The sequence below is a fragment of the Capsicum annuum genome, chromosome 4 (genome assembly GCF_002878395.1).
Source record: "Capsicum annuum cultivar UCD-10X-F1 chromosome 4, UCD10Xv1.1, whole genome shotgun sequence".
Taxonomy (NCBI): Eukaryota; Viridiplantae; Streptophyta; class Magnoliopsida; order Solanales; family Solanaceae; genus Capsicum; species Capsicum annuum.
In genome coordinates, this window is record NC_061114.1 from 163,089,247 (window position 1) to 163,101,732 (window position 12,486).

The following is a 12,486-nucleotide window of genomic DNA, read 5'->3' on the forward strand; positions in this document are numbered from 1 at the left end:
GAAATGACTATCCTCTCTGCAATCATAACATACCTCAAGAGCTATAGGTTAGAAGGAAACATATATTGACCCAGGTTGAACAACCAACACGAGTCTGGGGCACTCTCTAGATCAATGACCATCTTACCACAACCAAAGCAAGCTCTTGGAATATTCTGAGGTATTGCACCCACTGATCTAGAGTGACCACCATGGCTAAAGATCCATGTCAAATACTCTATAAGGTCTAACAAGAACTCTGCACGTTATGACCAACATGTTTAATCTGAGATCCACCTATAGCCTGAGGCTCTACCTACGTAGAACTGATAGGCTGCAAATGAAGTTGATCCCTACTGGGAGGATCCCTACTCCCGAATGGAATACCAATAGCACTATACTAATGGCATGGCCACTTACCCCCACCTCTATAAGTCTAAATATATGTTTTCTCTGTGGCCATCGTGTGATCAACAACCTAAGAGAAGGAAGACCCAACTACTATCAAATATTCTGATGCCAAATAGAATGGTAAAGTTAATTGTCCAGTAAATCCATGCACTATTTCATGCTGTAAAGGTTATATCATAGGAGTATGCCTGGCCCACTCAAGAAATCTAATCCCATACTTTAAAATCAACAAGGAACCCTGTTGAACACAAAAGAACCCAACATTGGCTTGAGAACTACTCGATAAACTAGACCTCATCTCTAGCTGTGACATATTTATAAAAAGGCTTGAAATCTCTACTGCTAAATCATAAAAAGTTGAGGTGGTCGCAACTCTATCGGATCCTAGGCTGGGCCCAAAGCCTCATGTTGATGCTGAAGATCTTTGATATCAATCTCCAATTCCCTAGTCAAACACTGCATTAAAACTCTAGAAACACATGTGATAGTCCTATCCGCATCTATCAATAACCTTGTATCATCGATCTGGAATAGAATAGAGATAATGAATGTACTAGAGGTTCATAGAAATACAAACATACGACAAAAAATCAAGAATAAAATTTCCTAAAAATACCCTATAGCATGTCGAGGATAGGATACAGATATCTCTATACCAATCCGTAGGACTATACTAGACACCAAACTCTTGTACCAATACATCATAAACCTAGGATCTTATACCAATTTATTAATACCCAATTTCTCAGGTCATGATGACACATACTATAACCTACTAGTAGGTAAGCCAACCCATAGTCCAAAACTGCTAGTAAGGGAATATAAAGATAAATTAATGAAAATAACGAATGGATATAATAAAGAGGTAATATATATAAAGCAACCCCAAGACCTGGTGAAGTTAGTACAAGAGTTTATAATACAATATGAGTATAGAGTTAAATACTAAATAAATAAACATATACAACCCGTCTATGAATACAACATAGAGATCAGTTTAGTCCATAAGAGATAGCGTAGTAATGCTTCAAATGTCAGAAACTCACCTCAAATCTTTGATCCATAGCTGCTCCACATGATGCACACACCAATAGTAAAAACTCTTACTATGATCTGTAGACTGCAGAAGTGTGGTATGAGTACAAAACACGTGGTATGCTATAAGCAATTGTCGACTGATCTTCAAATATAATGCAAATATAGATGACATACAAAGGAGAAATATAAACTACAAGTGACTATCCAAGAAGACAGCATAATAAAGCTAGAGAGGCAATAAGGATAAATTATTCTATTCTAACCATATTTAAGAACTAGAGTATTGCATCATATATCATTGGCCATATATAAATAAAGAGTGAAAGAAGGATATATAGTAGTATACAAGGCTAAAGAATGCATATACAGCATGAATAAACAAGGGAAGAGAGGGATATATGATAATACCACAACTATAAATATGAATATACATATAGATATACAAGACTAACTCAAAGGTAACATCTTAAGTTAGTCAACCTAACCTCTCCATGGAGCCCTAACCAAGTAAGAAAGCTAATACTAGTATGATATGGGCCTATAGTCTAAATGTCTAACCATGAATACACTATCCATAATGAAATTTATCATTAAAAGAAAGGAATTAGAATCGTACCTCTAAGCACAGTACCAGTCCATAATCCGTCTACCATAAACTAACCATAATAATAATAATAAAGTAACCAGATAGTCTAGATAAACAATAACTAACTGGGGCCCATAAATCCAGAATGTTTAATCAATACTCAAGAAACAACAATTATACCTTATAACTATGCAACCCTCCCCCCCGTAAGGCTGATAAATATAAGCACTAGAAAATGCATAAGAGCAAATGAATGTAGAGTAAATCCATAGTACCATAAATGATCCAAGTGTCATAACATACCAAGTGTATAAACCTCTTCTAGCTCAACAGCTCGCAAAGGCAAGAACTATGGAGACCCTCTTCTCCAACACGATAGCTCACGGACGAAGGGGCCCCTATGGGATTTAGAAAGATTCGTACACACTTATATGGTCCTTCTAGGATTTCCAATTACTATTATCATCATCAATGAACGTCATCCAGAATTGAAGATCTCTCTCTCTATATATATATATATATACATATATATAAGTGCACAACTTGAATGATGGCTAAAAGAGTGTAAGTCTGCAAATCCATTGATCGAGATCAACCTTAGGACTAAATCAATGTCATAAGTAGAAAGGGCCAAAATCTCACTCGACCAAAGTAAATAGTAGTGGTAAAAGAGTGGATAAATCACGAATAGAAATCAATATCAGTCTAGTTTCCAAGATATCATCTTTAGTTTCAAAAGCTCATAAACCGTTAAATAAGGTGGTACGATTCTCGCTATAAAAGAATTCGTTTAGAAAGTGGAAAGTGGGAATAAATCCTTTTTTTATAAAATAGTAGTAAATTATGGTTTTGGTTTGAATTGCACCAGTAAGTGAGCATGAACACAAATAAAATTATCCATGTCATCACCAGTATCCAAACATTACAATCATAATCATCCAGGCATCTATATACTAAAGTCAGGTCTTTTACATGGATAGATTACTCAGTTAGAGTTCGGTTGGTATCGTAACCATAGCCTCAGGCCTAAGTACATAACTAGCATAATGATAATACTATAATTCAGAGAAACTATTATGTAATCCACCAAGTCAACTAGTAAACCTTATACTTAAGGATACTTAGTATCAACTATGGTCAACATGCTTATGTTTTAGGGTGATACAATCCTATAGCCATAACAAGTATTTCATCTTAAGGGTCGATTCACCCTTCAGTCCCTAAATTCCTAAATTAGGCTAGGTCATGTCCTATAATACCCATCTATCATCCAATCTACACTACACATCATCTCATGAACAAAAGTAGACTAAAATCTTCCTCGATATAGAACCATATTTCTTAAATTATCCATAAATTTCCCATCTTTACTCCATGATCTCAAAATATTGTCACACTGTCAAAATAGTAATCTACACATCATTAAGAATAAAATGAGATCCAAATTTCTTTATAAAAGGTAGGGTCAGAATTTGAGTTAAGAAAGGGCCTGCAGGACCTGCGAACGAAATTCAAAATCGAATCGACCAAGAGGTCCATCAAAGGACAAGGAATATGTTCTTAAGAGTTGAGCACAAATAGTGCACAAATCGAGGCCCAAATCAGCCCCTAAGCTCTAAGGACTTAAAGACATAATTTCTAAGAATTTATAATAAAATAGAAAATTGAATGGAAAAATAATGAGAAATGATCAAGGAGTGTTAGGTTAACGTACCTTGGATTCCTCACTCTTTCACTCTCTTTAAACTCTTAAAATAGTGGAAAATAGTGGAGAAAATAATAGAAAACTCACATGAAGAAAGGGATAACAATCCCCAGGTGCCTCTAAAGTGGTCACTTGTCTACTTAAGGGGCACAAGTCCACTAAAGCAGTTAGGACATGATATGTGGGCATCACTAGAGTAGTCTCCTGACCGCTAAAGCGATGTCCGCTTAAGCGGTCCTCAACCACTAAAGCAAACCACAGTCAAATGGATAAGGTTGCTAAAGTGGATCTTTGACCGCTAAAGTAGTTAAACCAGATATCACTCACCAGATTTTTGGCTAAGTCCAAAATGACCTCCAATCAGGTGTTAGGGATTTGTTCAAAACCCCGTGCGTACAAACAAACTATGCTACCATACCAAATTTGATATTACGAACTTAATAAAACTATCAAAACTTTCATCCAAGGTTGTTTAGACTAAATGTGAGACCCATACCTATAGTTTTATTTTTCATATAATCCACCCAATAACCCAAAATGAGTCTAAAAACCTTGGGAGCTGAAGTAAGGATCTCTTTAGCCCAAAATCAATGTTTCAGAGTTGATGGCACTGTAGGAATTCTCATCTAAGGTTTTTTATTAGGTGTTTTGGTCCGATATTAATTTTTTAACATCAAAAGCTTCAAAATAGATAAATGATCCTAAAACTCAAATGAACTATTTGGTAACCAAACAAATAGTTTTGACAATTCATAAATAGCCTATAGCCACTATAGGAAGGCTTAAAATACCAAAAATATGCATAAATCAAGGAAATGACCTAGAGGGCATTACAATCTGGCCACACTATAACAAGGTTGCTTGATTTTCATCAATGAATCTATTGAAACAAAACATTTGAAGATGGCAGAGTAGGGATGGTAATGTCATAATTAAAGAAGAATTTAAAATAGTTCCTTTGATTATTTATGGTATATGAGGAGAGATAAATGCAGTGGTTCATGGTGGAGTTTACTCAGTCCATAGTATTTTCTCAGGAATAATAAAACTATTTAGAAGTTCTTAAAATTTAGATTTAAGATATCTAATGGTGGTACGAATTAGCCAGAGATGGTAGTTGTGTTGGAAGGGCTATAGTCTAATATATCTATTAAAATAGTGAGATGGAATCCTCCCCAAATGGATTGGTTATAGTGTAATAAATATTAGACATCTAAAGGAAACCCTGACCCAAGTGTAACTGCATTTGTATAAGAAACCATGCTAGAGATTTTGTAGTCACAAAGGGGTTTAGGATTGAAGATACTGCTAGCTTGGCAGCTGAGGCAAATGGTATAAAGAAATGCTTAGTGTATTGTTAGTCACAGATGATAAACAATTTAATTATTGAATATGATTCATGGTTTATAGTGCATATTATAGAAAGAAACTAGGAAATCCTTTGGACTGTAGATGTGGAGTCTGAATGTATTCTAAAGATAAGAGATTGTTTATCAGCATGAGTGATTATCAATTTAATCATTTTCAATACATACCCAGTGAAGGTAGGAAAATTCTTAATCTAGATAAAAAGGGGACACTATACATCAAAAGATCTACAACATGCTGAGATAGTTACAACTATTGTAAGGGAGGTTGAAGCAGATATAAAATACTCCACAACCATGGATTTAATAGCAGCAAAAATAGATTTACAAAGCACATAATCTTGAAGTTATTTCGTTGCTTAAGTATTCATACCTAGTGAGAGCAATTGAGGTGTATATCAGCCTTAAAATTAAGGACTGCATGACTTAGAATCTGTCTCATTGCAGTTAAATTTGTGTTTTCCTGTATCTGAATCTTACATGATCAATAAATAGAAAGAATCATTAAAGACAATAAATTACATATCTTGTTTAAAGACTAGGTAGTGATTTTATTTTCATTTGAGAATCCACCCACTGGTAGTTAGATAAAAATGAAATACATGATCGGAAGTGACAAAAAATCCACTTATCTTTTAGCTTTTTGGAGTTCGGTTCCAAAGGTCAACTTAGATATAAGCTGATATAAACTACTTGAAAGGCTGATGGGTGTCAAACTTCGTTGTGGCATCAGAGGAACATTAAAGAAAATAAGAAGAGCATCATAATTTGCAGTCATGGTGTCCAATTTGTTGAAGATTGAAGGGAAAATCTGAACTTGCTCATGGCTACTGGGAGCTAAAAATGATGAGATGTTCTCTAAGACAATAACAACAAACCCTATGAAGTTGTGGATTTGCATAAATGTGACAACAATTGGAGAAGATGAAGAGGTTTCTCATGAAGAAGGGGCTTCTCGATTTTTCTCTAAATTCAACTCAACTTTCCTAATTGATCTTTGGGGTTTTTTTTGTTTATCATTAGTTTTTTATTTCTTGGGCCGGGACACTTTTGAACCCGGTCTATGTATATAGGGTAAACTATATAAATGGCTCTCATAGTGGGTGGCTTTGCTTTTCTGTTGTCTGTAAGAAAAGTCCTATAAAACTATTCTTACTTCTTTTTTATGTGTAGGACTTTTACCTATTTTCCCCATATACCTCAAATAACTTTAAACAACTTTTCATGCTTATTTATCTTTCAACTTCTAATTTCTTTTTTTTATTTTACTTTGATTTTTATTTTTTATTTCTTTCTTTTTGTTTTTCTCAACCCTTACTTTCTTCCCTTTTCTCCTCTCAACTTTTTTCTGATGAGAACCTCTCCTATAGAAATTTTCTTGCACCACAATCTCCATAGAAAAATGATACCTTAAAAGGTATACCTATCATCTATATATGTTTAAAATTTTGAATTGTGACCTCTTTATTTCTTATAATTTCCTAAGCAGACTTCACAGTAAACTTACCAGAAGTTGTCAATATCCACCACACCTTGTACCACATCTTTTTATGTGCTACACTCTGAATATTCTCAATAACAAAGTCATAGACCTCTTCACCAAAGTTCTACTGTAATATGTCTACCTTTCATCCGTCAGTTGTACTAAATTGACTAACCTCATCAATTTGATAGTCTTTATACATGTCCATTGATAAATAATAATGAAATATACCTAATTGTGTCCAGTTATCAAACCATACACCAGAATGACCTACTTTAGGTTCCCACCGTATCTCCTGACCAAAAATATTTCTAGCCTCCAGCATATGTTTTCAAATTAATGACTCCCCCTTGATCTTGGGAATACGTACATGTTCAAAGCACCAATATGCACCCAGATTTATACTTGGTTCAAGAACTAAGAACTTTTATATGAATTCTTAAGTATAATTCAGCTTTTATTCCGTTTCATGCCTAATGGATATGATTAGTACTTTCAGGTTCAAAATCATGAAGAATTATGCATAATTGGATACAACGAGGATATGGAAGTAGTGAAAGAATCTAAGGGAGTAAAATTAAGCTGAAAAATGGAAGCTGGAAAGTAGAAATCCTTATTTGAAGACACTTTGCATCGCGGGGATCAACAAAATAGCAATGGTCAAATTCCAGTGAAGGTCCGCGAAACTACCACGTCGTGTAGTAGTTTCATTTACCAGATTTGGCGACCTGAAGGTTTAGCGCGTCGCGGAGGATGACTATTTCACAATTGTCCCAATCCAATGGCTCACCGCGATAGTGGCGCGTCGCGGTGAGGGTGCATTTTACAATTGTCAGGGGATATTTGAGCTCCGCGATTTCCTAGATTTTAATGGAAAAGAGCAATCAAAGCCATGGCGCGACGCGCCGTGTGGATAAATCGGGAATATTTTTAAGTGTTTTGTCCCAGCTATAAAAGAAAAAATCCAAGATAATATGGGGGACTTTTTGTCAAATAGAGCAGCGGCGGAAAAGCAAAAATTTATCTCTTTTAGGGTTCTAAAACATTCTTTTAAATTTCTTTACTTCAAGTTTTGTTTTGGGTATGATTTATTACTTATTTTGGATGATGAATTCAAACATGAGTAGCTAAACACCCTATTTCTGGGGTTGAGGCTAAGAACATGATTACACTTTAATATTCTTATTCATAGTTTCTTTTTGGAGTATAATCTGGGTTGTTCTTAATTTCTTGAGCTTACTATTTTAATGATTGGCCACCATTAGAATAAATTTATATTTCTATGTGAATCCGGGAGGAGAATCATAGGATAGAATGACGAAATTAGGGAGCAAGGTTCCCATTCTTTTATAAAATAAGGGATTTGAATTAGCATCTAGGATAGGGATATACCTAGAAGCCTTACTTGGTTCACTTGCAAGAAGAAAACTTCATGAATCTAAAAGATTTGTTGTAACTCTGTGGGAGTTGTAGTTACAACATTCAATAGATAGAAAATTTGAGGTCGGGAGACCAAGATCGTAGCATAACCCTTGAAAACCAGCAACCCGATAACCAATTAGACTATGATAAGAATAGAGAATTGTATGACTGTTCATAATACCTCAACCCTGGAATCGTCCTCATAATTGATTACAACCGTTGCTTGCTTTGATCTAGTTATAATTAATTATTTCTTGTTTAGTAATTTACATTTTATTTACAGAATCAAATTAATCTTCATTCCATCAAACAATTAATACTCCATTGTCTTGAACTAAAGATTGAATAAATTTCTAGTTTATTGATCCTCGAGGGAATGATATCTGACTGTCTAAGTCATTATATTACTTGCATGATCACGTACACTTGCGTGTGCGTAGAGACGAAACAAGTTTTTGGCACTGTTGCCGGGGATCAAATAGAATTAGTAAATTGCTTTAATTTTTGGTTTTTGATAATAAGTTTAAGTGTTAACAACTTGATCTTAGCTGCTGAATTTTTGCAGGTTTAGCTGAACATTGGACTGGCTAGGGATAAAGAGTTAGTAGAGCCCTTTGCAGAACTAGAAGTGATTTTTCATCAGAGAAGAAGAGCTCAATACTACACTCAATAGGGACCGATGGAAGAAATACACGATATTATAGTTGCTGATCCAAATATTGGAAATGTTCTAGATCCTGTTGTTCCAGCTGTTCCTGTTCAACCAGTCGCAAGACCTATTTAAGAAGTGGCAATCCCACTTACTCACCTCGTAACTAACAGTATTCTGAAGCCTGAACTAGGAGGTCAGTGGGAATTGAAATAAAATATGGTGCAATTGTTGAGATCTGCGGGAGAATTTCAGGGACTCTCACATGAGGATCCGCAGGAGAACTTACAAACCTTCCTGGAGATAAGAAATACATATATTGCTGAAGATGTAAATGTTGATTATGTCAGATTGACACTCTTTCCCTTTTCTCTACTAGGGGAAGCAAAGAGATGGCTACTTGCTGAACCACACTAATCCATCACTACATGGGAAGATTGTGCTTGAAGGTTTCTCATTCGATTTTTTCCATCTCAAAAAACTACATGATTGAGGAGTGGGATATTGAGTTTCAGACCGAAAGATGGAGAAAATCTCTACCAAGCTTGGGAGAGATTAAAGGGCATGCTCAGAATTTGTCCTCATCATCATCAATCGAATGATGTTTTGGTGTATACATTTATAGAAGGCCTTGAGTTTAATACAAAGATTCTCTTGGATTCAGCAGTAGGGGGTCAAGCTTTGGAGAAAACATATGAAGAATTATATACCTTGCTGAATAGAATTGCACAGGAAAATCCTGATTAGCATGCAGACTTAAGGAATGCTCCCAAGAAGCTTGCAGGGGTTTTGGAGGTTGATCAGTTCACTGCATTACAAGCACAGATTGCTGCAATGCAGAACCATATGACTACTCATCTTAACAACTTAAAGTTGGGTACAACACAACCAGCAACCACAGCAAATATAGTTCAATAGGTATATTCATGGTGTGAAGTTTGTAGAAGTAGTGAGCATAAAGTAGATACACATTCTGTTAATCTAGATTCAGTCAACTATGTGGGGAATAAAAATCATTAGGGTCAACAGAATTTTGGCAGTACATACAATCCAAATTGGAGAAACCACCCTAATTTCTCATGGGGTAGAAATTAGGCGCAGAATACAAATTAGTATAATGGACCAGTGCAACAAAATCCACAACTGGTTCAGAAAAACCAGGCGACTGCTTCAAATAGTAATATGAAGGATATGCTTAAGCAGTTTATGGCTCAACAAGTATAGTTTGTGGTGGACATGAAGGCTCAATAGGCACAGTTTGTAGCTGAGTTAAAGAGTCAACAATTGCTCACAAGAAATCTAGAGTTACAGTTAGGTCAAATCACAGGATCACAGAATACAAGGCCACAAGGAGCATTGCCTAGCGACACTGAGACTAATCCTAAACAGGTGAATGCAGTTACAACAAGGAGAGGGCTGCAAACTAAGAAGATGGTTCAGGAGCAAAATAATCCTGTGGTCACTGATGATAGTTAACAAGAGAATACAGAAGTAGAAGTAAAATAAAAAGAGGCTAGTGAGGAGATTCGTGTAGAGAAGAAGACTATTCCCTAACCCTTTCCTCAAAGGGCAAGAAAGCATCAAGAGGAAGCCAGTTTTAAGAAGTTTCTAGGTCTTCTAAAACAAGTCCAAGTAAACCTTCCTCTTGTTGACATTCTACAGAGTGTGCTGAAATATGCTAAATACTTAAAGGATATTGTTGCAATTAAAAATCGGTTGACTGAATATTCTACAGTTGCACTTACTCAAGAGTGCACGTCTAAAATTCAAAATAAACTACCCACGAAATTGAAGGATTCGAGGAGTTTTACCTTGCAGATTACCCTTGGTCAAACTATTTGTGCACGTGGATTGTATGACTTGGGGGCTAGCATAAATCTCATCCCCACATCATGGTACCGAAAGATGGGTCTTGGAAGCCCCAAACCCACGACTATTGTGTTGTATTTGGCAGACAGGTCACTTGCTAGACCAGATAGTATTATTAAAGATGTACTTGTGTAAGTGGGATCTTTAATCTTTCCTGTGGATTTTGGGCTTCTTTACTTTGAGGTTGATCCAGTTGTTCCATTTATTTTGGGACGACCCTTTTTAGTAACAGGGCAGTCACTCATTGATATGGCAGCTAGAAAAATAACAATGCGAGCACATGATAAAGTAGAGGTTTTTGATGTGTACAAGGCATTGAAATTTCCAGTCATATATGAGGAGTTGTCCTCAATATCGGTTATTGATCTTGCTTCAGAGCGGCAGTTGCTTTTGTCTGATGATCCATTAGAGCGATATTTGATGAATTATGATCTGCATAGGGATTTGAAAGCATTGGAATTGGTCCAGGTTATGAATTTGGCTGTAATTGAGACAAATAAAGTGATGATCGAGCCTTTGAGTAGACCAATTGATCCACCACCCAGGCCTTCAGTTGAAGAAGCTCTTAGCTTAGAGCTTAAGGTTCTTCCTCCTCACTTACAATATATTTTTCTTGGTGATCAAGATACCTTAGCTATTATTTTGTCTGCGGGATTATCTGATATACAGGTAAAGAAAGTTGTAGCAGTACTTAAAGGAGAAGAAGGGGATTGGTTGGTATATATTTGACATTTTAGGAATTAATCCAATATTTTGCATACACAATATTTATATGGAAGAAGGATACAGACCTAGAGTGCAGCAACAAAGGAGGTTGAATCCTATGATAAAGGAGGTGGTCTGGAAAGAAGTGATCAAATAGTTAGATAGTGGTATTGTCTACCTAATTTTCGATAGCAAATGGGTAAGTTCGATGCACTGTGTACCAAAGAAGATAGGAATGACTGTAGTGACAAATGATGATAATGAGTTGGTTCCAACACGTACAGTGACCGGTTGGAGAATATGTATAGATTATCGGATGTTGAATGAAGCAACTCGTAAAGATCACTATCCAATTTCCTTCATTGATCAAATGCAGGATAGATTGGTAGGGCAAAAGTATTATTTTTTTTGGATGGATACTCTGGCTATAATCAGATAAGCATAGCACCGGAAGACCAAGAAAAGACAATGTTCATTTGTCCATACGGTACATATACTTTCAAACGCATGCCCTTTAACTTATGCAATTCACCTGCTACATTTCAAAGGTGTACGATAGTGATATTCTCGGACATGGTGGAGGAATTTATGGAGGTATTCAAGGATGATTTCTCTGTGTATGGGAATTCATTTGAAAAATGTTTGCAAAATCTCGATAAAGTTCTAGCTCGATGCAAAGAAATAAACTTGGTGTTGAATTGGGAAAAGTGTCATTTTATGGTTAAGGAAGGAATTGTCTTAGGCCATAAAGTGTCATGCAAAGGGCTGGAAGTTGACAAAGCAAAGGTTGAAGTGATTGAAAAGTTACCTCATCCAGTTACCGTCAAAGACGTGTGAAGCTTTTTGGGACATGCTGGGTTCTATAGATGATTCATTCAAGATTTCTCAAAGATTGCAAGTCCCATGTGCAAATTTTTAGAGAAAGAAGCCAAGTTCAAATTTGGAGATGATTGCCATGAAGCTTTTGAAAATCTTAAGAAGAAGTTGACGGAAGCACATATTTTGATCGCACCAGATTGGGAGTTACCTTTTGAGCTAATATGTGATGCTAGTGATATTATAGTGGGAGCAATGTTGGGTCAGAGAAAAGAAAAGATATTTCGATCAATCTATTATGCTAGCAAGGTACTGAATGATGCTCAAGTTAACTGCACAATTATAGAGAAAGAGATGTTAGTTGTGGTATATGCATTCGATAAGTTTCGATCTTACTTAATTGGTACCAAGGTCATTGTTCATACAGACTATGCTGCTATTAAGTATCTTGTGAAC

General features: G+C 35.8%; 1 long non-coding RNA gene and 1 other non-coding gene across 2 annotated transcripts; both read right to left on the reverse strand.

The window, feature by feature from the left end:
• Window positions 1–1,303: 1,303 nt before the first annotated feature.
• LOC107852504 lies at window positions 1,304–6,500 on the reverse strand. The gene is made up of 2 exons (XR_001669470.2): window positions 5,460–6,500; window positions 1,304–1,510 (listed from the first exon to the last, which is right to left on the reverse strand). It is a non-coding gene; the product is annotated as an uncharacterized LOC107852504 (long non-coding RNA).
• Window positions 6,501–9,126: 2,626 nt separating this feature from the next.
• Window positions 9,127–9,233, reverse strand: LOC124898397. The gene has a single exon (XR_007055358.1). It is a non-coding gene; the product is annotated as a small nucleolar RNA R71 (small nucleolar RNA).
• Between the last annotated feature and the right edge of the window lie 3,253 nt (window positions 9,234–12,486).